Raw genomic sequence first — 18,781 nt, forward strand, 5'->3', positions numbered from 1 at the left:
TTGGTGGGACCACTTTCAACTGAAGAGGTTACGAGAGATGGCTCGCTTTAGTCGAGGGTCCTTTATCAGACAATATCTAATAAACAGAAATACTATATTTGCACTCCATTTGAAACCATGTAATTCATATAGGTCAATGCGGAATTTTTCTATTTTGTTTGTTTTGTTCATGATTCTCACAGAAATCTATAAATGTACTTTAACGAAAAGGTAATGCAAAATTGAGGCTTTAAGATTACAAGTATGACCCATACTGTTTTCTATCCAGATGAGACATAGGTGTACATGATTAAACTCGGGATCTCGGTCCCAAAGCTACAACAATTATTGGGTGACATTGCTGGAGTATCAAGGTGTTACAAGTAATTAGTCAACATTCTGTTGGTTCTCGCTGGACTTGTTAGCCCAGCAGTGGTAGACAGATCTGCATGACTTTAACACGCTATAGCAGCCCCCTGGTCTAAAATAATTAGAAATCCATGTCACAATCACTGAGCAGGAAGATGTAACATCAAATATGGGCAGGATTTTGGAAGGTAGACATAGATCCATTGAATTCTGGTCTGGTCTGCTACTATCCCTGATGGGACAATAAGGAAGCAATACAAATTGCAGACCTTTTTTTCTGTCAGTATGTGTTCCTGGAAGTGACGTGTCTTCTGCCACAGTCCTGGTTCACAGAGTTGGACCACAGGGTTTCTTCCTTTTAGGCAAGATTGCATCCTAGGATAAATTAGTCAACTCTCATGTTACCATATAAAAAATGTAGGGTCATGCCCTGATGGTATTGTTAGATTCCCCAGCACACGCTCATATCGATTCACAAAACATTTTAAACATTATGTTCATATCCACTTCTTTTATTGTTCTTCTTTGTGATTCTCTCTGCTCTCAGCCAACACATATTTCGTTGCTGTTACCGCAACTTCTTCAGGGCTCTAAAATCTGTGAAGAAAGCTATATGTCCGGTGGTAATTCCAAACCGGATGTAAAATATGTTCCACAAGTGTCTGTGCTCGAGTCTTGTATGTTCTTCAAGAGACTACAACTTTGACACCCTGCCTGCACATTTAGCATGACTCTAGTTACATCTTTTTTGGAGAAAAAAACATACTTCTAATCACAATCCTGTGAGTACTCCAAGTTAGTATCTAATATATTTGCATACAGAGCTCTGTATTTTAATACTTGTTGAACAGTGTAGCTTTATTCATACACAATTGCTACTCTTTACATGTACATCAGATATGATAAATTGCAAGTCACTCAGGTCTTTATTTCCACTCATAATACTGCCCCAGTTATTCCAATAAGGTACCGTTGTAACCCTACGTATCACTACTACAAATGCAAAAGTTATTTATGTGGTGGATATTAAATTCCAGGAATTCTTAAGGTACTTGACCATAAGCTAGTCACGATCCCAAGGAGCTAGCTAAAGGTGAAAAAACATCAAAAAAGACACAACCCTATGAAAGACCGCCTTTGGGCTAGAAATGTCATGCCCCGATGCATGATTTGGTCATTCCCTGTAGCGAATGTGTACTGGTGCAAGATTACATTTTGACTACCAGATGCAGTTGGTGGGATAGTGTAGGCTACAGGGAAACCTCGGATACTGGGACTCAACCTAGGCCAAATAATGTAAAGTGAGATATTTAAAATTTTAGCATAGTCATTATTGTCAGCAAGAAGATCGATCACCATGCACTGGCTGCCAAAAAGTGGCTCCTCCTTTGGAAACTGAAGTCATGATTTGAAGAAATTAATATTAGCAGAATTGCGAATGGTAAAAGTAAGAACAGATAAAAAATGTGACTTAAGATTTAAGAAACTGGAGAGAAGCTTACAGGAAATTGTTTGCGGAAAACTCTGTAGTGTTGCCAACCCTCCATATGATTAACTATACCTATGTAATATACTAACCCTCCCCCCACCCCAATAAGATTACTAATTTTATGATGTAAAATATTGAAAAGTAAATTATAGGCTGAAATGTGTCTTTTTTTTTTTTGTCATTGTAGGAAAGTGCCCCTTTTTGCATGGTTACTCCCCACTTTTTGCCTGACATCTGATGCAACCTGACTTGATGTGCCCTGGGTCCCTGCCAATCAGGTACCCAGAGCCTGTGCTCTTTCCCATGACTGTACCTTTGTACCCACAATTGGTAAGCCCCTTGTTAAAGTTACCATGGGTACCAATGGCACTGTAATCAGGGAAGGCCTCTAATGGCTGCAGCATCTGTTGTGCAACCCTAAGAGGCCCTGTACCGTCTCACCCACACCCTGCCATTACAGGCTGTGTGTTTTGGTGCAGAGAGAAGTGAAGAGTGTGCCATGCCTGCAACCCACTGTCTGGTGCCTAGGTAAGTCATCCCTCTAGCAGGGTGCACTAGCCCTCAGGTGAGTACACAGTGGCATGAGCCATGCACCCCTATAGTGTACAAGTCCCTTCTTAGACATTGTAATTGTAATAAAGCAATAAAGAGTATATAGTCTGGGAGTTGGTCATTATGAACTCCACAACTACATAATGGCTTAACTAAACGCTGGAAAGTTTAGTTGCAAACTTCTCAGCACATTAAACCCACACTGATGCCAGTGTGGGATTTAATGTACAATGCACTCAAGAGGGCATCTTAAAATTGCGCTCTGAAAATCGACCAGCCCTGGTGTGGTTCATGAATGGCTGCCCGCCAATTGCCCCCACCAGACAGGTTTCTGGACCCTTGGGTAGAGAGCCTATGTTTTCTGAGTCCAGGAACAAAGTCCATCATGGGCAGAGGTGTCATGCCTCCTCCCCCAGGATGGGCTGGGTCCACAAAGAAAAAGCTTCAAAGGCCTGCCGCATTTGGGAGCTGTCCCTGCCCTTTGCTGCCCCCAGCAACTGCCCACCACTGGTTCTGGCCCACACTATGGGGGTAAGGGGAGGACATCGGTGGGAAAACCATGCTAGGAAGAGAGGTGTGGCCACCCTTGCCAACCCCGCCCCTCAGGTGGGGGAGGTGAGGTGACACACATCTCAGTCCCCTCCATCTTGAAGATGAGGGGTCCCAGACAATTAGGGAGAGGCTCAAGCCCCCCTGCCACTGGAGGGTGCATAATAGGGGGTGTACCCACCTCAAGAGAGGGACACATTGGTCCCGACCTTCACATCCCTTTAAAAGCCCCTAAATTCAGTATTTAGGGGGCAACTCTGAATCGCGCCTCCTCAGATTCAAGGAAGAAAGAAGAAGGACTGAAGACCCGTGCTCACCCAGGAGAAAGAGGACACCTACTGCTTTGGCCCCAGCCCTACCGGCCTGTCCTGACTCTGACCTGCTTACCGCGAAGAAACCGGAATGTCCAGCGGCGCTTCAGAGCCCGAAGCATCTGCCCTGCACTCACATTACAGACTCCTGTCTTCCGTGAGCATGGGATTAGCTCAACAAAGACTCCAAGACTAGAATACCGGTTCCGGCCATTCCACACCACTCTGCACCCGACGCCCACAGCCCGAGTTCAAGTGGCCCAATACCACGAGGATGTCTCCCCAGGGATCTTGACCTGGGATCAGGTGATCCCCGAGCTCCATCTAGCTTCAAGACGACACCTGCAGTCTCAACCTGAAGGGTCACCCCGACAGCGACCAGAGCTGGTAAAGAAACTCGAAGCCAAAAGACACCCCTGCACCTAACGCCCCATGCCCTTGGGTGGCCCAACAAACGGTGTTCAGGCATCCCCCAAGAACCCAACTTACCTCTCCTGCCGATGGTCGCCTTCAGGAAGTCTACCTGCCCGAGCCTGCAGCAACTGTGCCGAACCGATGGTCCCCATTGAGAATCACAGGGTCCCAGACATCTTCTTGGCATCCTGCACCCAGCCGCCCCACTGCCACTGGTGGTGCAGCTTCTTTGCTGATCGTTGGCTCTTGCAGTGCTGACCTTAAAGCAGAAGCTTTGCTCCCACACTCGAATGGCCTGCTTGTAAACAGTCCCAAACCAAAGGCCTCCTTAGCCCCATTGGCTAACATTGGGCTCTTGCACTCTGCACCCGGCTGCCCCAGTGCCGCTAGTGGTGCAACTTGAGTGCCTATCTAGACCTTGGGGAACCTTGGTCCTAACCCCACAAAACTCCCACTCGTGAGCCGTTTACTTACCTGTGAAACCGATAACCATTTTTTCCCCAAAGGAACCCATGTTATGAGTTTTGGGCCTAAAATGTTCTGTGTGTTGAACTGTTGTTTTGTATGGAGAAAAATGTCAGTATAACTTAAACCAAGAAAAGTCTTACTTACCTTGTATTGTGAAATCCCTCAGTGTGGTATCTGGGCATACCACCACAGGTAGTCAAAGTAATCAAAAGGTATTCTAAAAGTAATTACTGTGCAATTTAAGCTGCTTTTTGACAATATACCAACATGTAACAATTGCAAATCCATCCTCAAATACATTTTGGTGTAAAGATTTACAACTGAAAGTATATTTTACCTACCTGTATCTTTTTTATAGGATAAGGCGTTGTCAGTGGCATGGGTATCTTATGCGCAAACCTATCAGTATCCCCATGTAACTACAAAATATTAACTATATGGCGCTCCCGAGGGAAAAGGGTGGCCACTTACACCCTTAAGATATATAAGGGGCACAGCCCCTATCCTGAACAAAATAATGAAAGCCCCGAGCACAACAATCAAAGAGTCAGTACAAAATCAGTTCTTGTTCCTTCGTTGAGTTTGTCTCTTTATTCTTCCTTCTCCACAGGAGTTATTATTCATTCATGTAATACAGTATACATCCCAGTCAATCCTGTAGCCAATCCAGTACCCAACACGTGTTTCGTCCATGGCAGTTAAACCAATTAGACTTCATCAGGGCTGTTCGAAAAAGTGATCACAGTAAATTAGAGAGTAGTAGTCAGTCTCATAAGAACAGATCCTCATTCTTCCGTCGTACGAGGAAGTAAGTATGTCCTCAATTTGCTTGAAGTACGTCTAAAATCCGGTAAAACCGATAATATCGTATGCTCAGAGAGAACTCCTGCAGTCCTCGTCTGTCGGGGTGAACTGATTTTTTACTGACTCTTTGATAGTTGTGTTGCTCAGGGATTTCATTATACCGTTTTTTTATACTTACCCAATTGGTCTGGATTCTGTCTCTGAGTGTGTGCCATCAGTCTTGATTGAGTAAATACAATAAATACTTAACACATCCTCTGGATTAGCCTACTTGCCCACACTACCACAAAGAGAGCTGTTGGTACTTACCTGATTTAGCCTCTGCTGTACCTCTGGGGACTCCCTGGACTCTGTGCACACTATACGTTACTTTGGTATAGTATATACAGAGCCAACTTCCTACAATCATCTAGAAAATAATATAAAATACTCCAAAAGGTGTTGCATAATTAATTCATTTAAAGTGACATTCTCAGACTTTGCTGACAATATACTGCTAGTGTTATCAGAACCTACAGGCTCAATCCCAGAACATTTTCATTAGCTTTAGGTTACTAGATAAGTGAAGAAGAAACCATTACATCTCGGACGTCATCCTGCTTCAAGACCAATATTCAACAGCTAGGCTTCAGAGGGAATTCATCCTCATTAAAGCATCTGATATTTAATTTTTCATCTCAGAATAATTCACAAAACTGCTGCACCTGTTGTGAAGAAGCTGTAGAGTGCTCTCAGGTTACCTTAATGATGATGTCTCGATACTATAAACATTACTCCTATAATTCTGGTCCTGTTCTCAGTGCTTTTCCCACCCCCATTACTCACTCTACACAGAAACGAGCAGCTGTGTAAAGAGCCCACTTTGGGTGAACAGGCAACCACAATTTCTCTGCTAAAATTACGAGTCTCCAAAAACAGATGAGGAGTTAATTGCCCAAATTCAGAAAACACCATAATACATTGAGAATAACAGGCTTCCGGGTGGTAAAAAACAATGAAAATATATCTCAAAGACCAATATGGACATGATGGAAGGAGCTGTTTTCACACCTTTCCCACTAAATGCGCTGGCACACATGAAACCGAATACACAATTTCGTTCCATCAGTATGATCAAATACGCCCAGAAAATAGTTTGAACCCCTTTAATAGACGGAGTGTCAAAAGAAGAATGGCTGACACATTCATTATAGTTAAGCATAAAAATATAGATATGCCTAACAAAGTCTAAATCGAACCAGGTATTTTCCTCTGAGGACACTAGTATCTTTGACACATATCAAGAAAAGGTTGCCATTCCTCCTAAATGTATCAAACTACATCAGGTTCTGGAAAAGGTAATTTTTAAACTGCAATAATTTTAAAGAATACAACTGTTGATTTGACACATTAAACTGTTCAAAATAATAAGTTGGAGGGCAAATTTTAAATGCTCAAACTTGGCATTCCTTTCTTTGATTTCAGCCTCAGGTATCTTGATCAAAGCTGGAGATGTCATAATGGGGAAGTTCTCCTCAGGGACATAATCACCAGGTGCCTTAATGTCAAATGCTGGACAATGGTCACACCTTCTTCCCTCACTGAGACTGCAAGAAGCAAGGATGACTCCTCCCTGTAGCCACTGTGTTACTTAACGCTTCTAAATATCACACGGAAGCAGTAGGCGTGTCTCAGAAGAACCACTAAGGGGTCGATTCTGGTCCAGGTCTGACGGCTCTCTGAGACCTGTCCGTAGCCTTACCGTGCGACCGACACGTACCCGGTCCGTCCTGTAGATGAAGTACGATGCGCATAACTGCCAAAAACACGACCGACACGTAGGCTGTGATTCAAGCTCCATTCTCCGTCCGAGCCGTAAATCCGAACGCCGAACAGAGTCGGCTGGAAGCAGTATCCACAGCAGTTTCCGCCTTGACAAGTACGATGCCTACTTCCTTCGTGCCGGACGGGTCGCCACGTACGGCACGTCACAGCATCTGGAAAACAAGCATATCAGCTACGATTCACGCCACAACTCAATCCACAGCTACGAGACAGACCAGCTTGCAGCGGGTACGAGACGGGGCAACAAGCTGCGTGTACGACACAAACACATCATGAATCCCATCGCGCAGGTCATACCAGTACCCTACATCTATGACCGGATCAGGAACCAACGCCGACGGTAAGTCGGACACCTACCACACAAACAAACGACACGTACCCGCAAAATGGTACACACACACAGGGAATCCACATCCTGGCCAATAACAACAGGCCACCATAGGGGTTGCATGGCCAGCACCACTACCATCCACACCCATAGGGCTTATGTCGCCCATCACCCCTGCCACCCCCAGCCATAGGGGACCTGTTGCCCTTCACCCCTGCCTCTCTCACCCATAGATGACCTGTGGCCCATCACCCCTGCCGGCCCCACTCATAAGGCATATGTTGCCCGTCACCCCTGCCACCCCCACCCATAGGGTTTATGTTGCCCATCCCCCCTGCCACCCCCAGCCATAGGGGACCTGTTGCCCATCACCACTGCCACCCCCACCCATAGGGGACCTGTTGCCCATCACCCCTGCCACCTCCACTCATAGGGGACCTGTTGCCCATCCGCCCTGCCAAACCCAGCCATAGGGGACCTGTTGCCCATCACCCCTGCCACCCCCACTCATAGGGGACCTGTTGCCCATCACCCCTGCCACCCCCACCCATAGGGGACCTGTTGCCCATCCCCCCTGCCACCCCCAGCCATAGGGGACCTGTTGCCCATCACCCCTGCCTCCCCCACCCATAGGGGACCTGTTGCCCATCACCCCTGCCACCACCACTCATAGGGAATATGTTGCCCCTCACCCCTGCGCCAATGGGTGCGCCCGGCACGGTCAACTGACTGTACAACGCGTATTTTGAAAATACACACACACCCGTCTCCATACAATTCAATGGCCAAGGCGTACGCCTGTCTCGGACCATGCCTGCCCGACGCGTATGGATGATAGTCACCCGCATCGGACCTCATTGCAGTCAATGGCAAAGCGTACACACGGCTCGGTCATGAACCATGCAATGCGTACGCATTGTCACCCGCGTCGGACCTCATTGCAGTCAATGGCAAAGCGTACGCACGGCTCGGTCATGAACCATGCAATGCGTACGCATTGTCACACACGTCGGACCTCATTGCAGTCAATGGCAAAGCGTCCGCACGGCTCGGTCATGAACCGTGCAAAAGCGTACGCATAGTCACCCGCGACGGACCTCATTGCAGTCAATGGCAAAGCATACGCACGGCTCGGTCAAGAACCGTGCAATGCGTACGCATTGTCACCTGCGTCGGACCTCATTGCAGTCAATGGCAAAGCGTACGCACGGCTCGGTCAAGAACCGTGCAATGCGTACGCATTGTCACCTGCGTCGGACCTCATTGCAGTCAATGGCAAAGCGTACGCACGGCTCGGTCATGAACCGTGTAATGCATACACATTGACACCCGCGTCGGACCTCATTGGTGTGACTATTCGACGGATTCAACACACAATTACTTGCCAGGGACACCTGTGCACACCTACCATACTACAGCATTGGCCACACAGTGTCCCATGGCATGTAAGGCTGCATTCCCGGTGTGTTGGGGGGGGGGCACATTTGGTTTGTTGGGTGGCACTTTTGTTCAGCCACTCCCAGGCTGTGCACGTGTACATGGGGGCAGAATCCTTTGTGTGTCGTGCACATTACCACTGTGATGTGCAAATGTACAGTAATGGGCATGAACCACGGACACAGTTTCATGTTGGATATGTTTGGGCCATGTCACATACACCCCGAGTCCTGTGGGTGATGGCATGTATGTCACAGTGAGACCTGTAGCCACAATACTGATGTGCACCCACAGTCTGTGTGCATGTTGTGTCTCAGACGTATCTGATCAAATGTGCCCAATGGGTGACAGTCTCCACATCCATGTGGTATATGCATCAAACTTGATGGTGTGTGTGTGTGTCTAAGAGACGTACATGTAGGGCCTGCAGGGACAACAGTGGCCACTACCTGTGGGACTCACGCTTGCCTTGTGGTGTGTACGTGATACGCTATGTCCATGCCAGTGTCGATGTGGCAATACAGGGACCCTGGGTTTCTGCATGGCAAAGATCTGTGATGCCTGGGAGACATCAGGCCTCACATGTCACTGTGGTGTGTGTTTGTTATGTCACAGCAGTACATAGGTCGGGTGACACAGCCAGATGATTGGCCATTGCACTACATGGGACTCGTGGACATGTGGAATTGAGATGTGAGGTGATGGTTATGTAGGTGACATATGTGTCCATGCCCAACAGCACCCACCTCGGTACATTGTGTAATGTCATGATCTAACATGTGATATTGAGCCTGGTCATGGCCACATGGGTGGATAAACCGACAATCTTCCTTTGTTCATCTCTGTTCTGCAGGGCACCAGCTGTCCATCGACCGTTCCCAGACCTTGCAACCATGCAGGAACGCGACTGCATCCGACGGTACCGCTTCACCAGGCCACTGATTGAGGAGTTGGCGGAGCAGTTGGCGCCACATCTGCTACCTGGCCGGACATACCCTACAGCACTGACCCCAGAGGTGAAGGTGATGGCAGTCCTGCACTTCTTTGCTACTGGTACCTTCCAGTACACTGTGGCTACTGCTGGTGGGATGTTGCAAACTATGTTTAGTCGGGTGCTACGCGATGTCTTGGAGGGGATGTTGCATTTCCTAGACCTGTACATTAAGTTCCCGAGCCCAGCTGAACTCCCGGAAATAAAGGATGCCTTTTACACACTGGGGAGGATGCCGAACGTCATCGGATCTATTGATGGGACACATGTGGCCCTGATACCACCACAGGCACATGAGCAGGCATACCGGAACAGGAAACATTTCCACTCAATCAATGCTCTGGTGGTATGTCTTTCAGACATGTCTATCACACATGTGTGTGCACGGTTCCCTGGTTCGGCGCACGATGCCTACATCATGAGGAGTAGTCGCATTGCAACGCTGATGTCACAGATTCCAGCTCAGCATGCCTGGCTTGTCGGTGTGTACTGTTTATCATTGTGTGTGTTTGTTAATGTTGTATTCCGCACTCCTACAAAACTCAGCTACTTGTTAATTTGTGTGTGTGTAGGTGACTCCGGATACCCCAACATGCTGTGGTTGCTGACACCCCTCAGGAACCCTGTGACACCAGCCGAGATGCGCTACAATGATGCACATGGTCGGAGCAGGAGGGTGATTGAGTGGACATTCGGCCTCCTGAAAAGCCGCTTTCGCTGCCTGGACAAGACCGGAGGGGCCCTCCCATATGAACCTACAAAGGTGTGCAAAATAATCCTTGTATGCTGCATGCTCCACAACATGGCAGTGCGGAAGAAGGTGCCTCTCATCCAGGATGACGATGACCAACCTCCGGCACCTGTGGAGGATCCCGGACTGGGCCAAGATGCCAGTGATGATGAGGATGACGTCCGCTCACAGCTCATCAACAACTTCTTCACCTGAATGTGAGTTTCCAGGGTTGTTATGTCAATGTATGGAGTTAGCCTGGAATGTGTTGTGGCTGCTCTATTGCTGTATGAGTGTGTCTGTGTGCCACTTGACTGGATGTGTGCAGTGATGTGTCCATTCAGGTGGTGTGTACTCCACAATAGGGTAGTACTGCCAACTTGTTTTTGTGTAGGTTTATTGTGACATGTTTGGTGCATGTGTATTGCATTTCGCTCCTGTTTTGCTGTGCTTTTGACTGTGTCTTGTGTCTGTCCTTCACAGGGTAATTTGCCTGTTGTTTGTTCAACACTGACCCCCAACACCCAGAATCCGACACCAGTGTGGGAGTAGTCAACTGACATCAAGTGATGTGCCACACACCCCTGGACTACAATTCTCAGACACTCTGTGACTGTGTGTCCACCGTAACGTACAATTGCCTTGCAACTATTGTGGAATAAACATGTTGCTGATGTGTAATGAACCTGTGCTATGCTTTGTTAGGTGTGTTGTCTATCTTCCCACATCTGAATGACATTTGCTTACCTCACCTGTGGACTTGTTACCACTGACTGTGGATAGGTGTTGTGGTTTTGCATACCTATGTGTTTCAGGTCACCATCATTGTGTGTGATGAGTAACATGGCCATGGTGAGTATGTGTTGTGTTGCCATAGTGGTGTGTCTCCCTCACATGTGTCACGTCACCATGACTCACCTGACGTTGGTCACATTGTTGCAGTGTTTGGCATGCACCGTGTTGTGTAGCAGATCGACATCTCCATGACACATGACAATTTGGACTCACAACAGAGGCAAGTATGGTGTACTGGTGAGTTTATTTTCGGACATGAGTGTGGAAAGTGCACAGGATGGTGGGTGCTGTACATTGTTTTTGGAATCCAAAGTTCACATTAGAGTTGGAAGTGCTGGTAGATGAAATGTCCAGAGTGAAGTCCACATTCATCTGCTACATTGGTTTAACAAGAACCCTCCATGTTATGTGAGCGAATTGTGTGCGACTGGACAAGGTGAACGGGTTGCGCACAAAGAACATTGTCCAGAACAGGTTTAGAGGCCCTGGGGGATGTGCTGGGACATCTGCCTCTCACATGTCCTTCTTCGGACGACCCCTCTTCTTCCTGGGTCGGGGGGGGTCCTCAGGTGCAGGCCTCTGCGGTGCAGGGGACTCTACGCCAGAGTCCTCCTCCCTCCCTGTGGCGCTGGCAGATGGTGTTGCAACAGATGTTGTGGCCACACAGGGAGGTGTGGACAGGTTTGTGTTGATCTGGCGGAGGCATTGGCGTATGTCCCGATGCACCGCAGTAAGGGCATCCCACTTGGCCTCCATGCGGGCATAGTGGGCAGCCTGCTCCTGTTGCATGTCCTTGAGGATCCCCACTACCTGGCCAAATCCTCCGGTGCTATCCTGGTACGCATCTATGATGCGTGCCAGTTGGGGGTCATCATGCAGTCCAGACCCCTCTGCAAGGCGCGCCCTCTGCCTCCCACCCCTCCCAGCACCCCTATCCACACGGGCAGGACCAGCGGCGGGACGCACAGGTGACACTGGGACCCCTTGGGTGGTGTTGCTGGTGGTGTTTGCTGTAGCTTCCGGGGGGTCCTGTGTCCCTGTGCTGTGGGTGTTCAGTGGCCTTGGTCTGTCCGTGTTGGCGGGGGTGCCCTGTCGGTGTCCAGATGCTGGAGGCGTGGGTACAGGGGGTGCAGATGTTGATGCTGCTGGTGCTGCATGATGACTCACACCGGAGGGGCCAGGTTGGTCGTCGTCATCCGAAGAGGACAGAGACAGAGTCAAACCAGAGAGCTCAGTGTCCACCAGAGTCTGGGCCTGGGAATCCTCTTCATTTGGTGCTGGCTCCCCAGCACCACCTGTGTTTGGAAGAGAAACACAATGTGAGTTATGTTTCTACAGGCATCAATAGTTCACAAACATGACATTTTCTACTGTATGAACAGATGCCTGCCTGTACACTGCTTTTTTCCAGGTTGTCACGGACAGTGTTTGAGATTGTTGTTGCCCATTTCCCAGCAGGGCCTTGTGCTCCCCACAACAGAGCCCAGTGTCAGACATCTTGTCAGTCCCTTCCCACTCCCTGTGAGGCGAGCATGGTTCAGTGTATGCTTGCTGGGCCATGTGGGTGGGTATAGATTGTCTGTGACTGCGACTCCCATCATGCTCTTGGCTTCACTCCCCTTCCCAACATGCCCATACTTCCTTCCTCTTGACTCTGCTTCCCTGTGATGGGGTGTGACAGCAATGGCAAGATGGCTGACTGTAAAATCCTGGTGTTTGTTTGGCTACAAGTCTAAAGAAAGCACCTGTGCTTCACACAGCTGCACCCAGTACGGGGTGTCATTTGATGAGGTTTCACAGAGGTGTGAGTCAATGCATTCTACCCGGTGAGTTGTGTGGAGTTTGTGTTGAGGGGGGTGTGTGTCTCCAAATGCTGGTAAGTATGGTGAGAGCTTTCAGTCCTCCTTCCCACCCGGCCAAACATCCCACCATGAAACGTGCTTCCATTGTAGGGTGTGCAAGTTGTCTTTCAGGATGTCAGTCAGTGGTGTCCTGCTTCTGATTTGCGCACATGCCCTAGCAGGTCCTTGTGCTCCCCACAGCAGGACCCAGTGTCAGCCATCTTGTCAGTCATTTTCCACTCCCTGTGATGTGGACATGTTTCAGGGAGGTCTTGATGGGCCAATTTTGAGGGGGACCATTATCTGTGACTACAAACCCCATCATGCTTTTAGATACACTCACTTCACCTGCATCCCCACAATTCCTTCCGGTCAGTCAGCTGCACTGTGAGGTAGTGTGTTTGTGGTGGCAAACTGTCTGGCAGTGTCTATTTAGCATTGTGCCACTGCCTTGCTCTATTTGTTTGTAGGTTGGTGCATGTCATGACACAGTTCCAAGTCACTATGAGATGGCAGGTATTGTGTTTGTCTGACTGGCATACACATCTTGGGTTGATTGTCTATTGGTTAGTGTAGCTTTGCTTGCGGTGCATGGTTTCACTGCCCCCTTGCCACACAATCTTGGGTATGTTGTTTGTGTACTCACCAGGCTCTGGTATGTCTGTTAGTCCATGGACGCTCTCTGGTGGTAGGATGTCCTGCACCTTCTCCTCCCAGGTCCTGAAGTAGACTGGTTTGGCAGGAGGGCCACCGCCGGTGCACTGACTCAGGGTGTGATCTTTTTCAATGAGTTTCTTGACCCTCCTGCGCACGTCATACCGCCTGTTCTGGATATCGTCCTTTGTGCGCCTTGCTGGTGCTTGTGCGTTCACCTTGTCCACAATCCTCGCCCACATCTTTGTTTTCTGTGACATAGGGGTCCTCTGGACCAATGTACCAAACAAATGTGGCTCTACTCTGATGATCTAGTCTACCAGCACTTCTAACTCACTATCTGTGAACTGTGGATTCTTCTTTGGGGGCATGGTGATGGGTGGTGGTGGTGAGGGATGTGTGTGTGAGGGTGCAAGTGAGGGTGGGTTGGTGTTGGTTTTGCTGGCTGTATGTGTGTGTGATGTTGGATGAGGTGCTGATGGTGTGTGAGTTGTGTGATGGGTGAGTTGTGAGTGTGTCTGTGGTTGCTGTGTAATGGTGTTTGCTGCTGGCTGTGTCTCCTGTTTGCAAGGGATGATGGTAGTGATTGTAGTCCATTATATATTTGGAGTTGTGGGAGTGTCTTTGTCCCAGGTTTTTTTTATTTGGTATTTATTGGATTTGTCATTGCTTGTTTGGTCCTTTTTTTGTCTTTTTTCCTTTGGGTTTTGTAGGCATGAAGGAGACGTTCATCTGACGGATACGGTCGCTGATGTTGTCTCGTGCGGGCTTCTCCGCCTCGTTCACGCTGCCTATCTTCTGTGTTTCATACGCGTCGGTCGCGAAGGTCTCTATTGCTTGTGGGCCCGGTTTTCTGTGCGTGTCGGTCGTGCGGCTTGGTCTACGTGCGAGTCTGTCTGAGTTTCCACGCATTGCATCGTACTGCGCGGATCGGACATCGCGGGTACGGGTCGGTCGGGTTCATTCCTGGTTTGTGTCGGTCAGTGAAAATCGCGTTCTTTTCCGGCCGGATCACTGTTTTCCCTACGTCTCAGTCATACGGCTTTTATTCCGTACGTGTCGGTTGTAATTCACGCGCGTTGCATCGTACTGCACGGGTCGTACGGCGCTGGTCCGTGTCGGTCGGTATCCGGTCCGGGTCCGTGTCGGTTGTTACGTTTTGCGGCCGGAATCGGAATCGGCCCCTAAATGGAGGGAAAAAAGCAAGTGGCATAACTAAGGTCCAGGCAGGTAGGAGAATCTTAGACAGAAGATAATTTAGAAACATGGCCCTCACAAACCCTGGACCAGAGCAGATGAGTACCAGTTCCATCTGGAGGTGGATTCCAGGAGACTGAGCTGAAGGAATTCCCTTAAAAGCAGAGTCCCAAGAAGAGGAAAAACAGGAACCAAGGAGCAAAAGTAAATATGAAGCCGAAAGCTGCTACCACAGTTACTGGAGCATTTGTCACACATGGTTCTGATAGCAGCTTTCCATTACATAAGGAGCTGGGGTTAAGTGAGAGAAGTAGCAGAAAATGACAATATTCGCCCTTAATGGAGTGAGACTGTGCTCTATAATTAAACATCCAGCCTTCTTCTTTCACTGTCTGATGTTTGTAGACAAGTCAAGGTCTCCTTTTTCTCTGCTATTGCCAGCACAGAGAAATGAGTGAGACTGAAAATATTTGTAAACCTCCATGTTAGAGTCACAGAGAGCAAAGTTGTGGTTTGGTACCGGTTGACTAAAACATGAAAATTTGATACTGGAATGCACTTCCTGAAAGCACCTGGTTTGATGGGATTCTATTGTTACAAACCAAAACAAAAACGCTCATATTCACCAGTTATGCCTATCTATGCAACACAACTCCAACCGGCACACTGCTGGCATCACTGTTCACATAAGCATCAGACATAGTTCCACATGGTACATGTCACAAAGAATATTGCACAAGACCTTGCCCCACAAGTAGATTACACGGAGCACGGACACTGAGCATGGCCCTTGCCCAATGCCTAAATATAAAAGGCATGGACTATGTGTATTGTAGGCGTGTAGGAGACACTCGAATTCGGGGGCAGGGGAGGGACAGCATTGGGGACTTTCCATTGACCCTATACAAAGTGCCCATCTCTGGGAGCCTCGGGTTTTGATAAACGTATACAATCGTTTAGTTTTTAAGTGAAATAGTGAGAAAGGCAGACATGTAGTCAAAGTCTGCAAGTATGCTTTATTTTTATTTGCATTCTGCAAATTAATTAAAAAATATGTGAAAAACGTGTATTTTATGCACAAAGCAAATAAGGGTCGAATGGAAAAAAGGAAAAATAAACAAAATCTTCTTAGTGACCTTCCAAAACCTCAAAATGCAACTAGACTAAACAAAAATTATTCTTTCTTGCTGCAGGCAGTTATAATAAAACCATCAACTTTAAGTTTACAAAAACATATATTGTCTTGTGCCGTTCAAAGTGATGGACAAATTATTTTGCTATTGTCTGTATGTCAACTGTCTCCATCATCTCTTTGTGTGTGTTGCACATGGCGACATGATTCAGTCTTTTCTGGAACATAGTTGACCTTAAACAAGTTTTCAGTTGGCAAAGGCCAAAGAAGCCTCTCCTAGCCTCGAGGAAGATACTAAAATAATTAAGAGAATCTGTTGTGGCTTCTGAACCTATGTAAAGAAAGTTTTCTCTGTTGAAAATATTTTTTACAGTATATCTGCCAGTTCCATCCCTGAAGACTACATAAACATACTTGATAATAGTTAATTGAGCTGAGCGGAGCGGAGCAAAGAGTCAGTTACATGGTGTTGAGCAAAGGTGTTGTGAGTTGGTCTGAGCTTATTTTTGAAGTTTCAGCCCATAACAACCTTCTCTACAATAAGCCCTCAGTATTTTTGAAAGATAAAGCTGTAACCACACATCGAATTTTAGTTGGTATGATCAATAGATTATGCTGTAAGGAAGTTGCCATCCCTCTGTTACCTCTTCTAAACCTACTAAACCTTTGCTACCCACCGTTACTGCCCTGGGAGAGTTAGTTGTAGAAAGGCTAATTGAATTGATTGGAATTTAAGAGTAACTTAGGCAATAATAGATCAATAATTAAAACAGTATCCATCATTCAGTAACCATGTACTGCCCCAGTCAACTATAGGATGCGGAACAAGCTATTTTAAAAAAAATTAAGGCACTTGGAAACATTGTTAATAAAAATACACCTTTGGCTGGACTATCAGTTGGCAATTTGCAGGGGTTAGCAGACAGCATTGCTCAGCCACTAGATGTGGTCCTGTGTATAAGTTTTACTAAAATCAAAGCCCATATTTTTCAATTTAAATGAGCGTATGTTGTAATAAGCATTGTATTAAAATCTGCACAGGGTTCCCAACAGTGACATTTGTACATGGGGATATTCCATGAACATTTTTATTAGAAACACCCCACCATAACAGCAGGGCATTGGGCAATGTGGAACCAGAAAAAATGATGATTATTCTCAGTCTCCCTGTCGACAAGCTATGTGCGCATGGGCAATCATATTCTATGTCAGGACCGGAGGCTCCGATTATGCTTCTCATTTCTTTACTGTAACTCACAGCAGCCCATGAAAACACAATAAAACACCATGTGATGAACCATAGAGTCTCAGGGTATATAAGGTCCCTGCATGCACATAGAGTCCTCTTTCTTTGCTGCTCCGCAGCCAGTTAAGTGCCATTGTTTCCTTGTAAGTGAAGTGATTCGTGATTGTGGCGAATAAGCCTAGATTAGGAGTGTTTGCATGCCGATTGCGCAGCGCGGGTGTAGTCCGGCGCCGGAGCTCGCGTCTTTGTTGTGGAGCGGGAGGTCCCGGGGAGCGCGTCAGAAGACGCGTGACCTTCTTTCTATTTTTCTGAGCCTCGGCCAGCGCGCATGCGCGGCGGTCATATTTGCCCTGGTTTACTTTCGCGTGCATTTAGAGAACGCAGAAGCAGCGTTTTGTGCTTCAGACCCAGCAATATCATTATTTGACGCATGTTAAAGGCTCGTTTTGGCTCCCCTGACACCCTATAGAGTGCATATACTGTAGGGCTGCACAATTAAGCATAGGCTTTGCCTAGAGTGGGCAGTCAGCAAGCTCTTCCTCCCTCCACATCCTAAGTAAAAGTTTGCTATCACCTTTGGTGCATTAACTGGGCTTGCTTGGGGTACCACTCCCCCATACCTCTTCTGCATATCATTCCTCAGCCTGATTAATCAGGTTACGAGCCACATCTTTACAGGGTCAATACCTTCACACTTGGTGTGTTTAAAATGGCTGAATATTATGAGGAAGATTACTACTACTATGAGGAGGACCCTTCGGGGCTTATGGAACAAGACCTCGTAGAGGCATTAGACGCGGGCGTCCAGCATTCCGTGAATTCCACGCTGGTAAGGGCGATTGCACCCTTAAAACGCCACCTTTGCTCATATGCCAAGCAACAAGGCTGGCTTCCCACGTCGGGTTCTTGAGCTAGATCTGGGGGGCACGGTAAAACGAACCCCCATACTGCAGATTTTGCTAGATTAGCTAAATCTTTGGCCGACCATGAACGCTCTGCCCCTGGCACGGACACCACGATTACCGAGATATCTCAGGACGACCATGGCCAGGACACCTCTTCGAACCCATCCACTGATCAGGAAGAGGCTCCCCGCCCCTCCAAAAAGGCGCGGATGGAGAAGCATTTGCATCCAACCCCTAAGGTCCTCAATTTTGAACCTGCCGAGATAATACATCCTAATTCTACTGCTTGGCTCCCGCCTCAGGAGGTAGCAGACTATGTGCAGTCCCATCTGCGCCAGGCATTTGATAAGGAAGTGAGGGCGAGACTGCGGTCTGAATGTCCTAGGCCTGACCTAGCTGATAAAGTGGCAGATACGCCAGAGGTGGACCCCTCGATGCTCACATACTTGAAGAAATATTCTAAGGACCCCTAGAAGGGTCTTGACAGATCGTGGAGGTCCTGTCAGGACAAATTGTTAGATATAGCGGGTCCCTTGACCAAAATTCTCGAGCTGGGCTTTAGAGCCAAGGAGTCATCCCTCGCAATTGATCCTGATGAGCGGATTGGCTGGGCCCAGAGAGCGGTGTGCCAGCTTGGCAATGCCAACTGTGCACTTTCTTTTTTTTTTTTTTTTTTTTTTTTGGAAAACCTTTATTTAACGGTATGTGCAGACAAATACGGGCCTACAACCCTCAGGCCGGCCTCGACAATAAAGGGCACATCAGC

At 47.7% G+C, this 18,781-nt stretch overlaps 1 protein-coding gene across 2 annotated transcripts in view; it reads right to left on the reverse strand.

The window, feature by feature from the left end:
* The window catches only part of MAP2K5 (mitogen-activated protein kinase kinase 5), a 1,189,932-nt gene that overhangs the window by 1,160,905 nt on the left and 10,246 nt on the right, over positions 1-18,781 (reverse strand). The gene's annotated exons all lie outside the window — the stretch shown is intronic.

Source organism: Triturus cristatus, chromosome 3_1 (assembly GCF_964204655.1).
Source record: "Triturus cristatus chromosome 3_1, aTriCri1.1, whole genome shotgun sequence".
NCBI classification, from domain to species: domain Eukaryota; kingdom Metazoa; phylum Chordata; class Amphibia; order Caudata; family Salamandridae; genus Triturus; species Triturus cristatus.